Consider the following 12767-nt stretch of genomic DNA (forward strand, 5'->3'; position numbering starts at 1 on the left):
TTTATCTATGTTACATGCATGATCTTTTTATAAAAACCACATAGTTAAATAAAAATAATTTTGGACGTAAAAGTGGAGTTGCATGTAACATGCATACGTGGGAGCATTACGTAATTGTGACGTTTTAAAAATGATAATTCTACATTTCTTACTTTTATTGTTTTAAAAAAAATAATAGACATATAACATGCTTTATTTTTCTTAAAATTTCTAAGTTGATTAAATTTCTCAAAACATTATTTTATTTTATAAAATAATTTGATTTAGCTTAAAAATGAATTATGTGACAATTTCATTTATTAATCTCAAATTACAAAGGATTAACCAAAAAGCTTGGAATGAATTAAAATACATATGTTTAATATGTTTCTTTAGAAAAATAAATTTTATCATTGTATTACATAAATGATGTGAGAAAATATATTTTTAAGTGTGGAAAATATATTCTTATTTAAATTATTTAAGACTTAGTTTTATGTAACATAAATCCATATGTGGCAATTAATAACCATTTTTAAACCAAACTTTCAGCCACTATTTATTTTCTTAAAAAATCACAAATAAATAGAATCTAAATATTTTTCTCAATCAAAATAAAGGAAAAATCATAACTTATCAAAATATGCATTCATACCATTTTGAAATACCATTTTTCAATATTACCATAACTTAGGACAATAATTTGTTCCAAAAACTCATCAAATTTATTTTAGTGAAACTCACTTCACATTTTCTTACAAAAATTCCAGCAATTATTTTTATCTTTAAAAATCACCATATTCAATTTAACAACTCATATTTTCTCAAAAATTCAATAAAAATTCTGTAGGTAATTATTTGAGTAAAATATCATTTTAATGGGACTTAAAATACCCCTTTTAATTTCATAAAATTAACATAGCATCAAGGACATTACTTATGCATGCAACTCATTTTTTATCAAACTTTTACCCAATTATTTACAAAATCAGCAAGCTTAATTTCTCATGAAATTCATCTTTTATCCCAAAAATTTCACATAAAATCATACATGTCCAAAATCTCATCATACTCTTATTATATACATAATTCTAAGAATATTACTAACATATTCACATGAAATCTTATAAAACCTATTTTTCTATTCCATTGAATCTACACATGAAATCCAACAACAATAACAATGGCAAATAACATACATAAATTCATAAACACCATATTTCATATACATGCCTTTATAATAACCCTAACATATTTCTATCGTTCCTCCTTTTATGCATATCAAGATTCATTGGTACAAAAATCACATACTTCTTATCATATTTCTAAAATCATCATTTGCCATTTTTCATAAATCAAAGATTAAAATAAAAAAACCATAGCAATATTGTTGACGGTAAGAACTCGTCAACGATTGATGGTTAGAAAACTTCAATCTCTATACTCTAAGAAGCTATGAGTTAGATAGAAAGAACTCTAAACAACAGGAGAAAAATCAGGCAAGCATGAGAACCAGAAGCATATATTTTATAAGTCTCCTTTTCACATTCAGTTTTCCAACCCCTTAGCCTGAGGGGTTGGAGCCTATTTATAGGGGAGGCTCTATTGGCCCAGGATACAAACAAGTCCCAGACCACTGGGACGTACATAGGTACTCTGATAAAGTAGTGGCTCAGGGCGTAGTGGTGTCTACCCTGATGGTGTCAGAGTCGTGGCCTTGGACATAGTACTGTCGGCTCTGGCGCATGGTCGAGGGTGTCCCAGTGGTCTCACCACTCTTCGTACAGGTCCGTACCGCCACTACTCCTCAGACGCAGATCATAGGGTCGTGCCTCTGTTCTCTCCATAACCGTACACCCCGTGTCAGCGCACGTGTTTCGTACTCGGTGGTCCTCATCAATTCCCGTTAAATGCTCCACATTCGTTTGGCCTATCAACAAGATTCCCCTAAGTGATCCCATGCCTGTGCCAAGGAGGCTCTTGAGAAGTCGAGGTGCCGAGGGTCAGGGCCGGCCTATGCGGATCGCATAGACACGAGGCTAGGAGCACGGGTACCTCAACACACCCCTCACCCTCGCATAGCGAGGGTCCCTCGCATAGCGAGGCTGCCTCTCCTCCTTCTGAGCATAGCGTCGCGAGGCTAAGAACACGGATACCTCAACACAGCCCTCACCCTCGCATAGCGAGGCTGATGTTCTTCCTCCGAGGTGCGGCGTCGCGAGGCTAGGAGCACGGACACCTCCACATAGCCCTCACCCTCGCATAGCGAGGGTCCCTCGCATAGCGAGGCTGATGCTCTTCCTCCGAGTGTGGACGAGGCTTGATGCCTGCTGGAATGGGGCGCACGAGGATGGCCAGCTAGGGGCCCTCGCATAGCGAGGGTGAAGTTTGGATCGGCGAGTGGCCGAAGTCCCTCGCCTAGTGAGGGTGACTCTCTTACCCCAACTCCTTCACCATCATGTGATGCCCTTTCAGGATGTCTCGTAACATAGAGCTTCACTTGTGAATAGAATTCACAAGGAAAAAATTCCATATTTACACTTCACCCCGAGTCTATAAGTGCACTTTTAAGTGTGTTTGTAGACTTTCTCCACTTCTCTTGTTTGACAGGCACGGCCAATCTTGGGGGATTTTGCCTTGGCAATTTTTCCAATGCCTCTTGAAGAAGCATGAGGTGAGGCTTGGGGTTGTGTTTCTTTTTTTGAGCGTCCAAAGAAACACAAAAGTCACCCAACACTTGAGGGCATCCATGAGAGATCCTAAGATTGCATAAGGACCAATCATCCTCCATCGCGGATCCCAAGGTTACCCATACTCTTGATCTCCACCATTTATAGGGAAATAAATCCAAGGGCTAGGGAGCATTGACTTTCCCTATAAATACTCCAAGGCTTGAAACCACTTCTCTACACAAAAACTTGCTTAGCCTAGTGGTATTCCCTCTAAGCCTCTTCCAAGAGCTCCAAGGTTCTATTCTCAATAGAAGCATTTTTGAGGTATCCCTTCTTTTATTTCCATTCTTCTTTCTTTCTCTTCTCTTTTTTTTTTTTTTGTTTTAATTTTTTTTTTCTTTTTTCTTTTTAGCTTCGTGGCAAAGCTGGGCATTACCTCGCTCCTACGATCTTGCTCCTGCTCCTTTGTAAGTCTGTCCTTGCGTCCCCTCAGTTTCGTATCCCCGCAGGTATGTCTCTTTCATCTCTTCTCCCTTTCGTTTTGCATTGATTATATGAGAGTAAGATTGATGGTTGCATGACATTCAACCTTCAAAGTTTAGCATTTTCTTCGCATAGCCTTTCCAGTACCCATACACCGGCCCTTTTCTTATACCCTCACACTCGTGTTGTAGATATTGAGTCGCCCTTATGCGCACACGCCCTCAAGTCTTAGCTTGTCCATGGCGTCTAGGCGATGTACCGAAGGTCCGTCTAATGTCGAATTTATTGAATTGTCCTCCTCCGAATCGGAGATCGACGCATGTAAACCTTCTAACCGCGGGGGTGTGCGGGCGCTCTACCTTAGGAGATTATCTTATCTTAGACATAAGGCGGACTGTCTAGAGAGGGAGCTAGAATCCCATTCCGGGGATGCGGGTTCTGATCTCTTCCCCCGGCAAGCGACTTACATTTCCCAGCTACAATCCACCCTCCAGGATTGCCTTTCCGAAATTGCTTGCCTAGAAGAAAACTTGCCCCCCGAGCCCTTTTCCTTCTGTCATGACGAGTCTCCCGATTACGTGGATTCCTCCTTTGAAGGAGGTGGACATGAATTGGTTGAGCCGGAGTTCCTTTCCATGGTGCCGCCCGCGTTCCCTCTCCTGTCCCCTGTCTTGCGCCCTAGGGTTAAGCAAAAAGCTGGTGGACATAGGACATGTGGGGGATCTTCTAGGACCCTTAGAAAGTCGGTTGCTCATAAATTGCCTTACTTTGTCCAGGTACCCGAGATGCCGAAGAGAGTTTTGGACACTTCTGATGAAGTTGGAAGGTCTACCGTTACCCTGAAGAAATTGGGCAACATGCTGAAAGCCCATAAGTTACCCCTGAACCTCAAGTTTGTTATACCAGAGCGCAAGGAACGTGCGTCTGCACCGCAAAAGGGATTCGTGGCGTTTAGCGATGCCATAATCCGATCTGGTGGAGCTCTGCCACTCCACTCTTTCTTCATCAAAGTGCTGGACTACTTTGAATTGGCGCCACTACAATTGTCCCCCAACTCCTGGGTGATGCTCAGCTGTTTGTATGTGTTGTACCATCAGGTGTACTCTAGGGGGCCTTCCATAAGTGAGGTTCATTACTTCTTCACCCTGAGGGAGAATACATCAGCCCCCGGGTTCTAGCAGCTCCAGAAAGTCGCGGCCCTTAAAGGGAGTTCCCTCTTGGAGGGATCTATTTCCAATAGGGGGGCTTGGAAGTCAGACTACTTCTATACTTATAGTGGGCAGACCCGATACTCTAACTTCAATGCCCCACGTAAGGCTATCATCACTTTGATCCCATATACCGGAAATTTCTCTTATTAATCGACCTCTTTTTTTTTTATAGTTCTTGTAACTGTGGTAATTTCCTTTCGTTCGATGGCAGGTCTCTTAGGGGTTGTCGGTCCTAATCTGAAACAGGCAGCTCATGACCGGGTAATACAAATCCTGGCTATGCCGAAAGAACGCAAACAAGCCAGCGCCCTTTTCACGGAGAGCAATCTCCACTTATGTGGGCTGCTGACCCCGGATCAGAAAGTTACCTTATGCTCCATTTCCCCTGAATCTGAGGATCCACGCCCCGCGTCACCCGACTCTGTTGATTTACCCCCAGTGGCACCCGTACTTGAGAGTCCGTGGGTATATGGTCACGATGAAAGGAATTACAATGAAGCAGCCGATAGGGATTACGTCTATTCCCCGGGTGACCATATGGATGTTGAGGAGACTGTGGTGTCTGAGAACTACTCCTGCTTGTACTCTGTTGCTGGCAGGGCTAAGGGTGTAGCCGATGACGGTCATACTGGCGGTGCTACCTCTCGGATGTCGCCGTTATCGCCTGGCGGTGAGTTTGCCTTTGACGCCCCTGCCCCTTGCCCCCCTATGCCTAGGAGGAATTTTGTCATTCCCTCTTTTGATGGGGTTCCTTCACCCCCGAGGGGGCATTCCAGGTGGGCATCCACAGGCGTCTCTTTACCCCAGGAGGCGACCCCGCACTCTTCTGTTCCTCGCACTACTGTGGACGGGTCAGGGCCTTCTCGGTCCCCATCCTTGCCAAAACGGGCCTCGACAAGCACTCGCGCCTCCCCCGGCTCAGCTCATGTTTCTATTCCCGAAGATCATCCCCTGGCGAGCCAATATGGGGAAGCCATGAGCCATCACTTGGGAAACTTTCCTGAGGGTGAATGGGGGACGCTGCACGATGTTCCCGAGGCTGAGCTAGAGAATGCCTATATGCGAGCCTCCTTGCAGGTAACTGTCGCAATATTTGGTTTATTAATTTATGATAGCCACATAAATACCTTTTATATTACTTCTGGTGTATCATCTGACCCCTAAGGCTTTGTTTCATATCTTCGTCCTCAATCAGGCCTCTATTTTGAACCATCGGCTGCTTGCCTCCCACTCTTCATCGGCTCAACGGTTGCAACACGAGCTTGAGGAGGCACTGAGGAACCTTTCGGTGGCCGAGACTGCGAAGGATGCCTTGTCCAGCCAACTGGCCGAGATGGTATGCCAGAGGGATACCGCCTTGGCCCGGGCTGCCTCAACCTCTCAGAGCAACATTCAGTTGGAGGCTACCATCCAAACTCTGAACGGGAGGATCGCTGTGCTTGAGGCTGAGCTTGTGAACATGGAGGATCGCATAATCGGGAAAACGTTGCATGCTGTTTGGAGGACTAACCCCACCGTTGACCTATCTCCTTTCGGGGACCATGCCGTCGAGAAGATTTCTGAGTGGAAAGATCACGGTGGAGATTCGTAGATCCCCTTGTACTCTGTCTATGTATGCTTTTGTTATGTAATCCCTTGTACCATTTCTTCTCTCTTTTTTTTTTTGTCAAGCTTAAGGGGCTCTGATGAGTCCCTCTTATCACTGTTGTTCGTGGATTACATATTTTTTTTTTATTTATTTGATGGAGATAACCTTTCTGGTGCACCTTGGTTATGCTTGTAAGGACACTTTAACCCGTTGGGCTGTTGGGGTCCTTTTATATTCTTTGCGCGCGCTTGTTACTTTTTGCGAGAAGCGTCCTTCTCGTCCTTATACATAGTACTATTTTTTTTCCAAGGGTCCCTTGTAAGACCCTTTTTGGGCTAGCCGGCTTAATGGCCGGTCTAGACTTATTGGGTGATTCCCTCCTTACAGCCTCACCTCTTGGGGTGTCGGCCTTTCGTCGGGGGTCATCCTTTTGAACCAATCCCTTGATATTCATAAGGGTAGCTAATCCTTGTGAATATAAGAGACAATTTTTTTTTTGTTTACTTTTGTCGTCCTGCCCCCCAAGTACCTGGTGAGATTTATCTCGGCGGGGACTTTAGTTGATATTCGCATAAAGAAGTAAGTTACACACGAAGTGGAAGACAGTTTCATTCATGGTAGTCGGATTACAACGATATATAGATAGGTAAAAGGCTTACATCTACTTGGGAGGTTATCTAGGTAACCTCTTTGATTCTTATCTACTAAAATAGCATAACCTGCAACAAACTAAGCATAGCTACTACTTGTACCAGGCGCGGGAGTCTCATTGCTAGTCTTACCTGGTTGGGCCTTTCGTGATTCTGGGGTCTTGTCCCTGTGGGTCTGTACCTCTGTGCATCACCATCGCTGTTGGTTCTGATGGCTTCTCTGACTTGTGAAGGGAGGTGTTATAACACTCCCTTGCCTCTCTTTGTTCTCCCTTCATACTCGCTACCCCACCAGGAGTTGGGAACTTGACGGTGAGGTGGTATATTGAAGTGATTGCTTTCAATTCTCTTAGGGATGGTCTCCCCAATACCGCATTGAAAGCAGAGGCGCAATCTACTACGACGAAGTTTGCTATGATCGTGGTTTGTCGGGGTTGTTCACCCATAGTGAGTGCTAATTCGATCACCCCTAGAGGTTGTATCGAGTCCCCTGCGAACCCGTATAGGGAGGATTGACAAGGCTTCAAGTGCCTGATGCCCAAACCCATCTTTTCCAGGGCGGGGCGATATAAGATGTCCACAGAACTTCCATTGTCTACGAGGAATCGATGCACCCGCCGGTTGACCAACTGAACTGTCAACACCAGCGGATCATTGTGGGGGAAGTGTACCCCCCGCGCGTCCTCCTCGGTGAAAGTGATCGAGTCATTTTCTCCCTTGAAGCTCTTTGGGGGTCGTTGTTCCAAGCTCATAATGCAGGGTGGTGGACTTAGCCTGGCTTCTCTAGCATACCGATCTCGTCCTTTTCGGGAATCTCCCCCAAGCCCTGGACCTCCGAAAATAGTTCTCACTTCCCCCTGTATCTCTGGAGCTTCTCTATGCGTCCTAGATAGCACTGGTTCGTCCTTTGTTTTCAGCCTTTCCTTCCTGACATACCGACCTAGGTGCCCCCTGCGGATGAGTTCCTCAATTTCTTCTTTCAGGTGGATACATTCTGCTGTGGTGTGACCAATATCCTTGTGGTATTGGCAGTACCTATTGGGATCCCTCTGGGACCGATCCTTCCTCATTGGTGGGGGCTTCTTGAAGGGAACCCGCTTCTCGTTGGTGATGTAGATATGCTCCCTTGTATCCGTCAGGTCCGTATAGAAAGTATAAGCCGTTTGCCTATGGTCGCTTCCCCGCTTGGGTTTTCTATGTTGATCATCCCTCGATCCTTCGTATGCCCTCTTCTTCTTCGCACCATTCGACCCTTCATTGGTTGGGGGCTGTGCAGGGGACTCGACCATTCCCGCCTTTAAGTTCGCGTGACCGTCCTCTACACGAATATACTTCTGTGCTCTCTCGTAGAAGTCATCTAGATCTGTGACTTCCCTCTTGAGCATATTATCCCACAACTTGCTTCCCGGAAGCACCCCGGCGGTGATGGCCATTTTTAACTCTCTGCGGGTCAGGCTCCCCACTTTGGCTGCTTCCATATTGAACCTATGGATATAGTTTTTTAGGCTCTCATTTTCGCCCTGTTTTACATTGGCTAGGCTAGTCCCTGGCATTGTATAATCACGCACGGCATGATGCTGCTGGAGAAATTCGTCTGAAAATTGTTGCCAAGACCTGACGGACCCCGGTCGAAGTCTCTTAAACCATTTGTATGCGGGCCCTTTCAACGTGACTGCGAAACAGTGGCATCTAGCCCCGCTACTTATCCCCCGCAGCTTCATTAAGTCATTGAATGCGTCTAGATGGTACTTGGGGTCGGTGCTTCCTTCATACGGGGTCATATGAGGCTCCTTGAAGTTGGCTGGGAGTCGAATGGCTTGGATCTCTTTGGTGAAAGGCGATTCATAGTCGAACTCTTCCTCAAGGCTCTGCCCTCCAGACACGGTGACAATCTTACTCCGCAGGCTCTTCATCTCCGTATCGAGGTCTTGCCTCCTCTTCTTCAGGGAGTCCCTCAACATGGACGGGTTGACATCTTCCTTTCCTTTGCCGTCCCGGGGGACAGTAGGAGGGGTAGTTCTCTTATTCGCCCTCTTCTTGTTGAGCTCCTCTCGTAGGTCTGTGGGCGTCCTCTTTGAGGTGACCTCGACGTCGTTGCGAGAGCCACCATTGTTCCCTTGCTTTGGCTCCTGGGGTGGCCTCGATGGTCTAGGATGCTCTTGTGGCTTTTCCCTGGGGGTGTTACTGGTGGAGTGTCTGGTCCTTCCGTCGTCTACTGGGACAGTGGTTTCCCGACCCTTCTCTTTCCTCTTGGGCAGGGTCATGTTCGACTTACCTTGCAACAGGCCATTCAGCACCTCCTGCATGTTCTCCAGGGTAGTCTCCAGTCTTTGGTTTTTACGGTGCAGTTCACGAATCTCCTCTTCATAGAAACGAGATTTAGAACTTGAGCTCACGGAATGGACCCGGGGTTGTTTATCGCGTCTGTGCGTTGAGGGGCCCGGGTCTTGCCGGCCGGAGTTCGGTACCTTCGGTGGTTTGGGAGGAGGGAACTCGTTGGCGTTCCCGGGTGGTGCAGTAGTTGTCCTTGGAGGATTCTCACCGGGCGGGATGGCCGGAGACGAGGCCTCCTTGTCATTCTGGTGAACCTCAGGGTCCCTTGGGGGGTCTATGTCTCGGGGTAGAGGTGGATCCTTCATGGAGGCCTTCAGCTGGACTCCGGTAAGGTGGACCTCCACCTCTCGAGGCTCCTTGAGACGCTTCGAACGTCTCGGCATTTTTCCTTGCCGGAAGTAATGGCAGAACAGTAGCTTGGTGCTTACGTTCCCACAGACGGCGCCAAACTGTTGACGGTAAGAACTCGTCAACGATTGATGGTTAGAAAACTTCAATCTCTATACTCTAAGAAGCTATGAGTTAGATAGAAAGAACTCTAAACAACAGGAGAAAAATCAGGCAAGCATGAGAACCAGAAGCATATATTTTATAAGTCTCCTTTTCACATTCAGTTTTCCAACCCCTTAGCCTGAGGGGTTGGAGCCTATTTATAGGGGAGGCTCTATTGGCCCAGGATACAAACAAGTCCCAGACCACTGGGACGTACATAGGTACTCTGATAAAGTAGTGGCTCAGGGCGTAGTGGTGTCTACCCTGATGGTGTCAGAGTCGTGGCCTTGGACATAGTACTGTCGGCTCTGGCGCATGGTCGAGGGTGTCCCAGTGGTCTCACCACTCTTCGTACAGGTCCGTACCGCCACTACTCCTCAGACGCAGATCATAGGGTCGTGCCTCTGTTCTCTCCATAACCGTACACCCCGTGTCAGCGCACGTGTTCCGTACTCGGTGGTCCTCATCAATTCCCGTTAAATGCTCCACATTCGTTTGGCCTATCAACAAGATTCCCCTAAGTGATCCCATGCCTGTGCCAAGGAGGCTCTTGAGAAGTCGAGGTGCCGAGGGTCAGGGCCGGCCTATGCGGATCGCATAGACACGAGGCTAGGAGCACGGGTACCTCAACACACCCCTCACCCTTGCATAGCGAGGCTGCCTCTCCTCCTTCTGAGCATAGCGTCGCGAGGCTAAGAACACGGATACCTCAACACAGCCCTCACCCTCGCATAGCGAGGGTCCCTCGCATAGCGAGGCTGATGTTCTTCCTCCGAGGTGCGGCGTCGCGAGGCTAGGAGCACGGACACCTCCACATAGCCCTCACCCTCGCATAGCGAGGGTCCCTCGCATAGCGAGGCTGATGCTCTTCCTCCGAGTGTGGACGAGGCTTGATGCCTGCTGGAATGGGGTGCACGAGGATGGCCAGCTAGGGGCCCTCGCATAGCGAGGGTGAAGTTTGGATCGGCGAGTGGCCGAAGTCCCTCGCCTAGTGAGGGTGACTCTCTTACCCCAACTCCTTCACCATCATGTGATGCCCTTTCAGGATGTCTCGTAACATAGAGCTTCACTTGTGAATAGAATTCACAAGGAAAAAATTCCATATTTACAAATATAAACATAAAATATAATCCTCATTATAAACCCTATCAAATCCATTTTCTCAATCATAACCATGAGCCCTTCTTAAACAAAACATATTCTCTTAAAAAAAAATACAAATCATAATCATCAATCCTACAATAATCAAACCATTAGCATCACCATCAACAACCTCAAAGATAAACCCATCAAAACCAATATATAGGCTAAGAAAGACCATTACCTCTCTTGATTGTAAAATCAAGAACACAATATGACCAACACCCAAACTTCACACCCCTTGTTCAAGCCTAGGGTTTTATTTTTGAAAACCACCATGAGGAGGAGAAAGAATCCAATCACACAACAAATAAACAAAGTCAATATCATATAATCAAGAAAAAGAGATTAGACAAACAAAAATACAAGAAAACATACTCTAGACTTGGTTCCTCTTCACCTTCTTCTTCTTTCTTCCTTTCTTTCTTCTTCTCCCTCTCTCTCTACACGCCACACTCTCTCTCTCTATCTCTCTCTCTAGGTCACGGCAGCCACACAAAATTCCCTCATCTTCTCTTCCTTTCCCCTTTATTCAACTCTCTCAATAAAGCCTCACCAACACAAAATGGTAAGTTTCCTATTTCTATTTTATTTTCTCTTAATTTTCTTATTATTTTGTTTTATGATAATAGATATAAGGAATAAAGGGTGATCACATCCTATCCTAAACTAGATAGTTTCTTCCAATATTTGATTTTATTGCCTTAGAAAAATAAATGGAAAAATCAATCCCTTTCCCACTACACACTATACCCTACACGTCCAAGCACCTTCCTTTCCCTTTTCTTTTTTTTTATTTAACTAAAATAAATCCAATAAAGGAAAGAGTGTGTAGAAAATCTACACATGTGTACCATGCTACCATGCACTAGCACATACTAAATCAGTAGGGTGCATCTCTATCTACCATGCACCTTAGTGCATTCAACCATAACTCCCATAATTACCTCAATTGTCACACTTATTTAAAATGTAACACTAATAGTAAAATAGACATGTTACACAATTATTCACTTATTCAATTAATTAACCAAACAAACAATTAACAAATTTAAATTCAAAAGATTGTACCAAACAATTCTAACATTTAAACAAACAATCAAATAAAACAAACAACAACTAAATAAAATAAAAAACATTTAAATAAAACAATTCATCACACTTAACATTTAAATAAAATAAATCACAAAATTTAAATAATCTAAAATTTTTTTTTGGTGCACTACACCATTACTCTCCATGCACACACACGTCTTGAGGTGTAGGGATACATCTTGGAAGATCTATGTCTAAGTACTCAAAATAATTCTTTGGATTGGATGTTCGTTGGAGTTAATAAATGATAGCAAGGATTCTTGATTATTCTACAACTGTTAAATCCTTAACTTTTCCTTTCTCTTTGATTAATGTTTTGCATATTAATGGATCTGTTATTTAAAGATTGTTCAAATAATTTTTTTTAAGTCTCTGGGCCCACCACCTTGTGCTTTTCGCTGAGGACATGGTAAACCAATTACCAACATACCACCTTTTTAAGCCAATAATTTTGAGATAAAGTTGAGTACCATTTAGATGTTGAAAGATGCAGCCATGTTCTGTGGGCTGCCAAATGAGGATCCTAATGAGCACATCATGAAGTTCATGGAGATTTGTGCACTTTCAAGTACAATGGAGTTTCAGATGATGCAGTTGGACTTAGACTTTTCTCTTTTTCACAATGGGATAAAGCAAAGAGTTGGTTGACTTCCATGTCAACTGGATCCTTTACTACTTGGGATGTCTTGGCTCAAAAGTTCTTAGCAAATTTTTTTCTTCCATCAAAGACATCTAAGTTTAGGAATACTATTACTTCTTTTATGTAGCATGACTCAGAATCACTTTATGAAGCTTGGGAGGGGTTCAAAGATTTGATCACAAAATTCCTTCATCATGGAGTTCCAAAGTGATTGATTATTCAAACTTTCGACAATGGTTTGCTCAATCACTTAAGAACCATTGTTGATGCTGTAGGTGGTCCAATTATGAGAAAGTCTAATGCTGAGGCTTATGAGTTATTTGAGGAAATGGAAGCAAATAGACCAATGATTATTTGAAAGAATTGCTCCAAAGAAAGTAGCAGGTATTCTTGAATTGGATCCTAGCGTTAGCTGCACATATGAGTTTATTGTTTAAGAAGATGGATACTTTGGCGGTGAATGCTTGTCAGAGCCAAGTGGTA

General features: G+C 44.6%; 1 non-coding gene across 1 annotated transcript; it reads right to left on the reverse strand.

Annotated features, from left to right (window-relative positions):
• Positions 1-12378: 12378 nt before the first annotated feature.
• Positions 12379-12485, reverse strand: LOC133802883 (small nucleolar RNA R71). Its single transcript, XR_009877630.1, has one exon. It is a non-coding gene; the product is annotated as a small nucleolar RNA R71 (small nucleolar RNA).
• Between the last annotated feature and the right edge of the window lie 282 nt (positions 12486-12767).

Source organism: Humulus lupulus, chromosome 9 (assembly GCF_963169125.1).
Source record: "Humulus lupulus chromosome 9, drHumLupu1.1, whole genome shotgun sequence".
Taxonomy (NCBI): domain Eukaryota; kingdom Viridiplantae; phylum Streptophyta; class Magnoliopsida; order Rosales; family Cannabaceae; genus Humulus; species Humulus lupulus.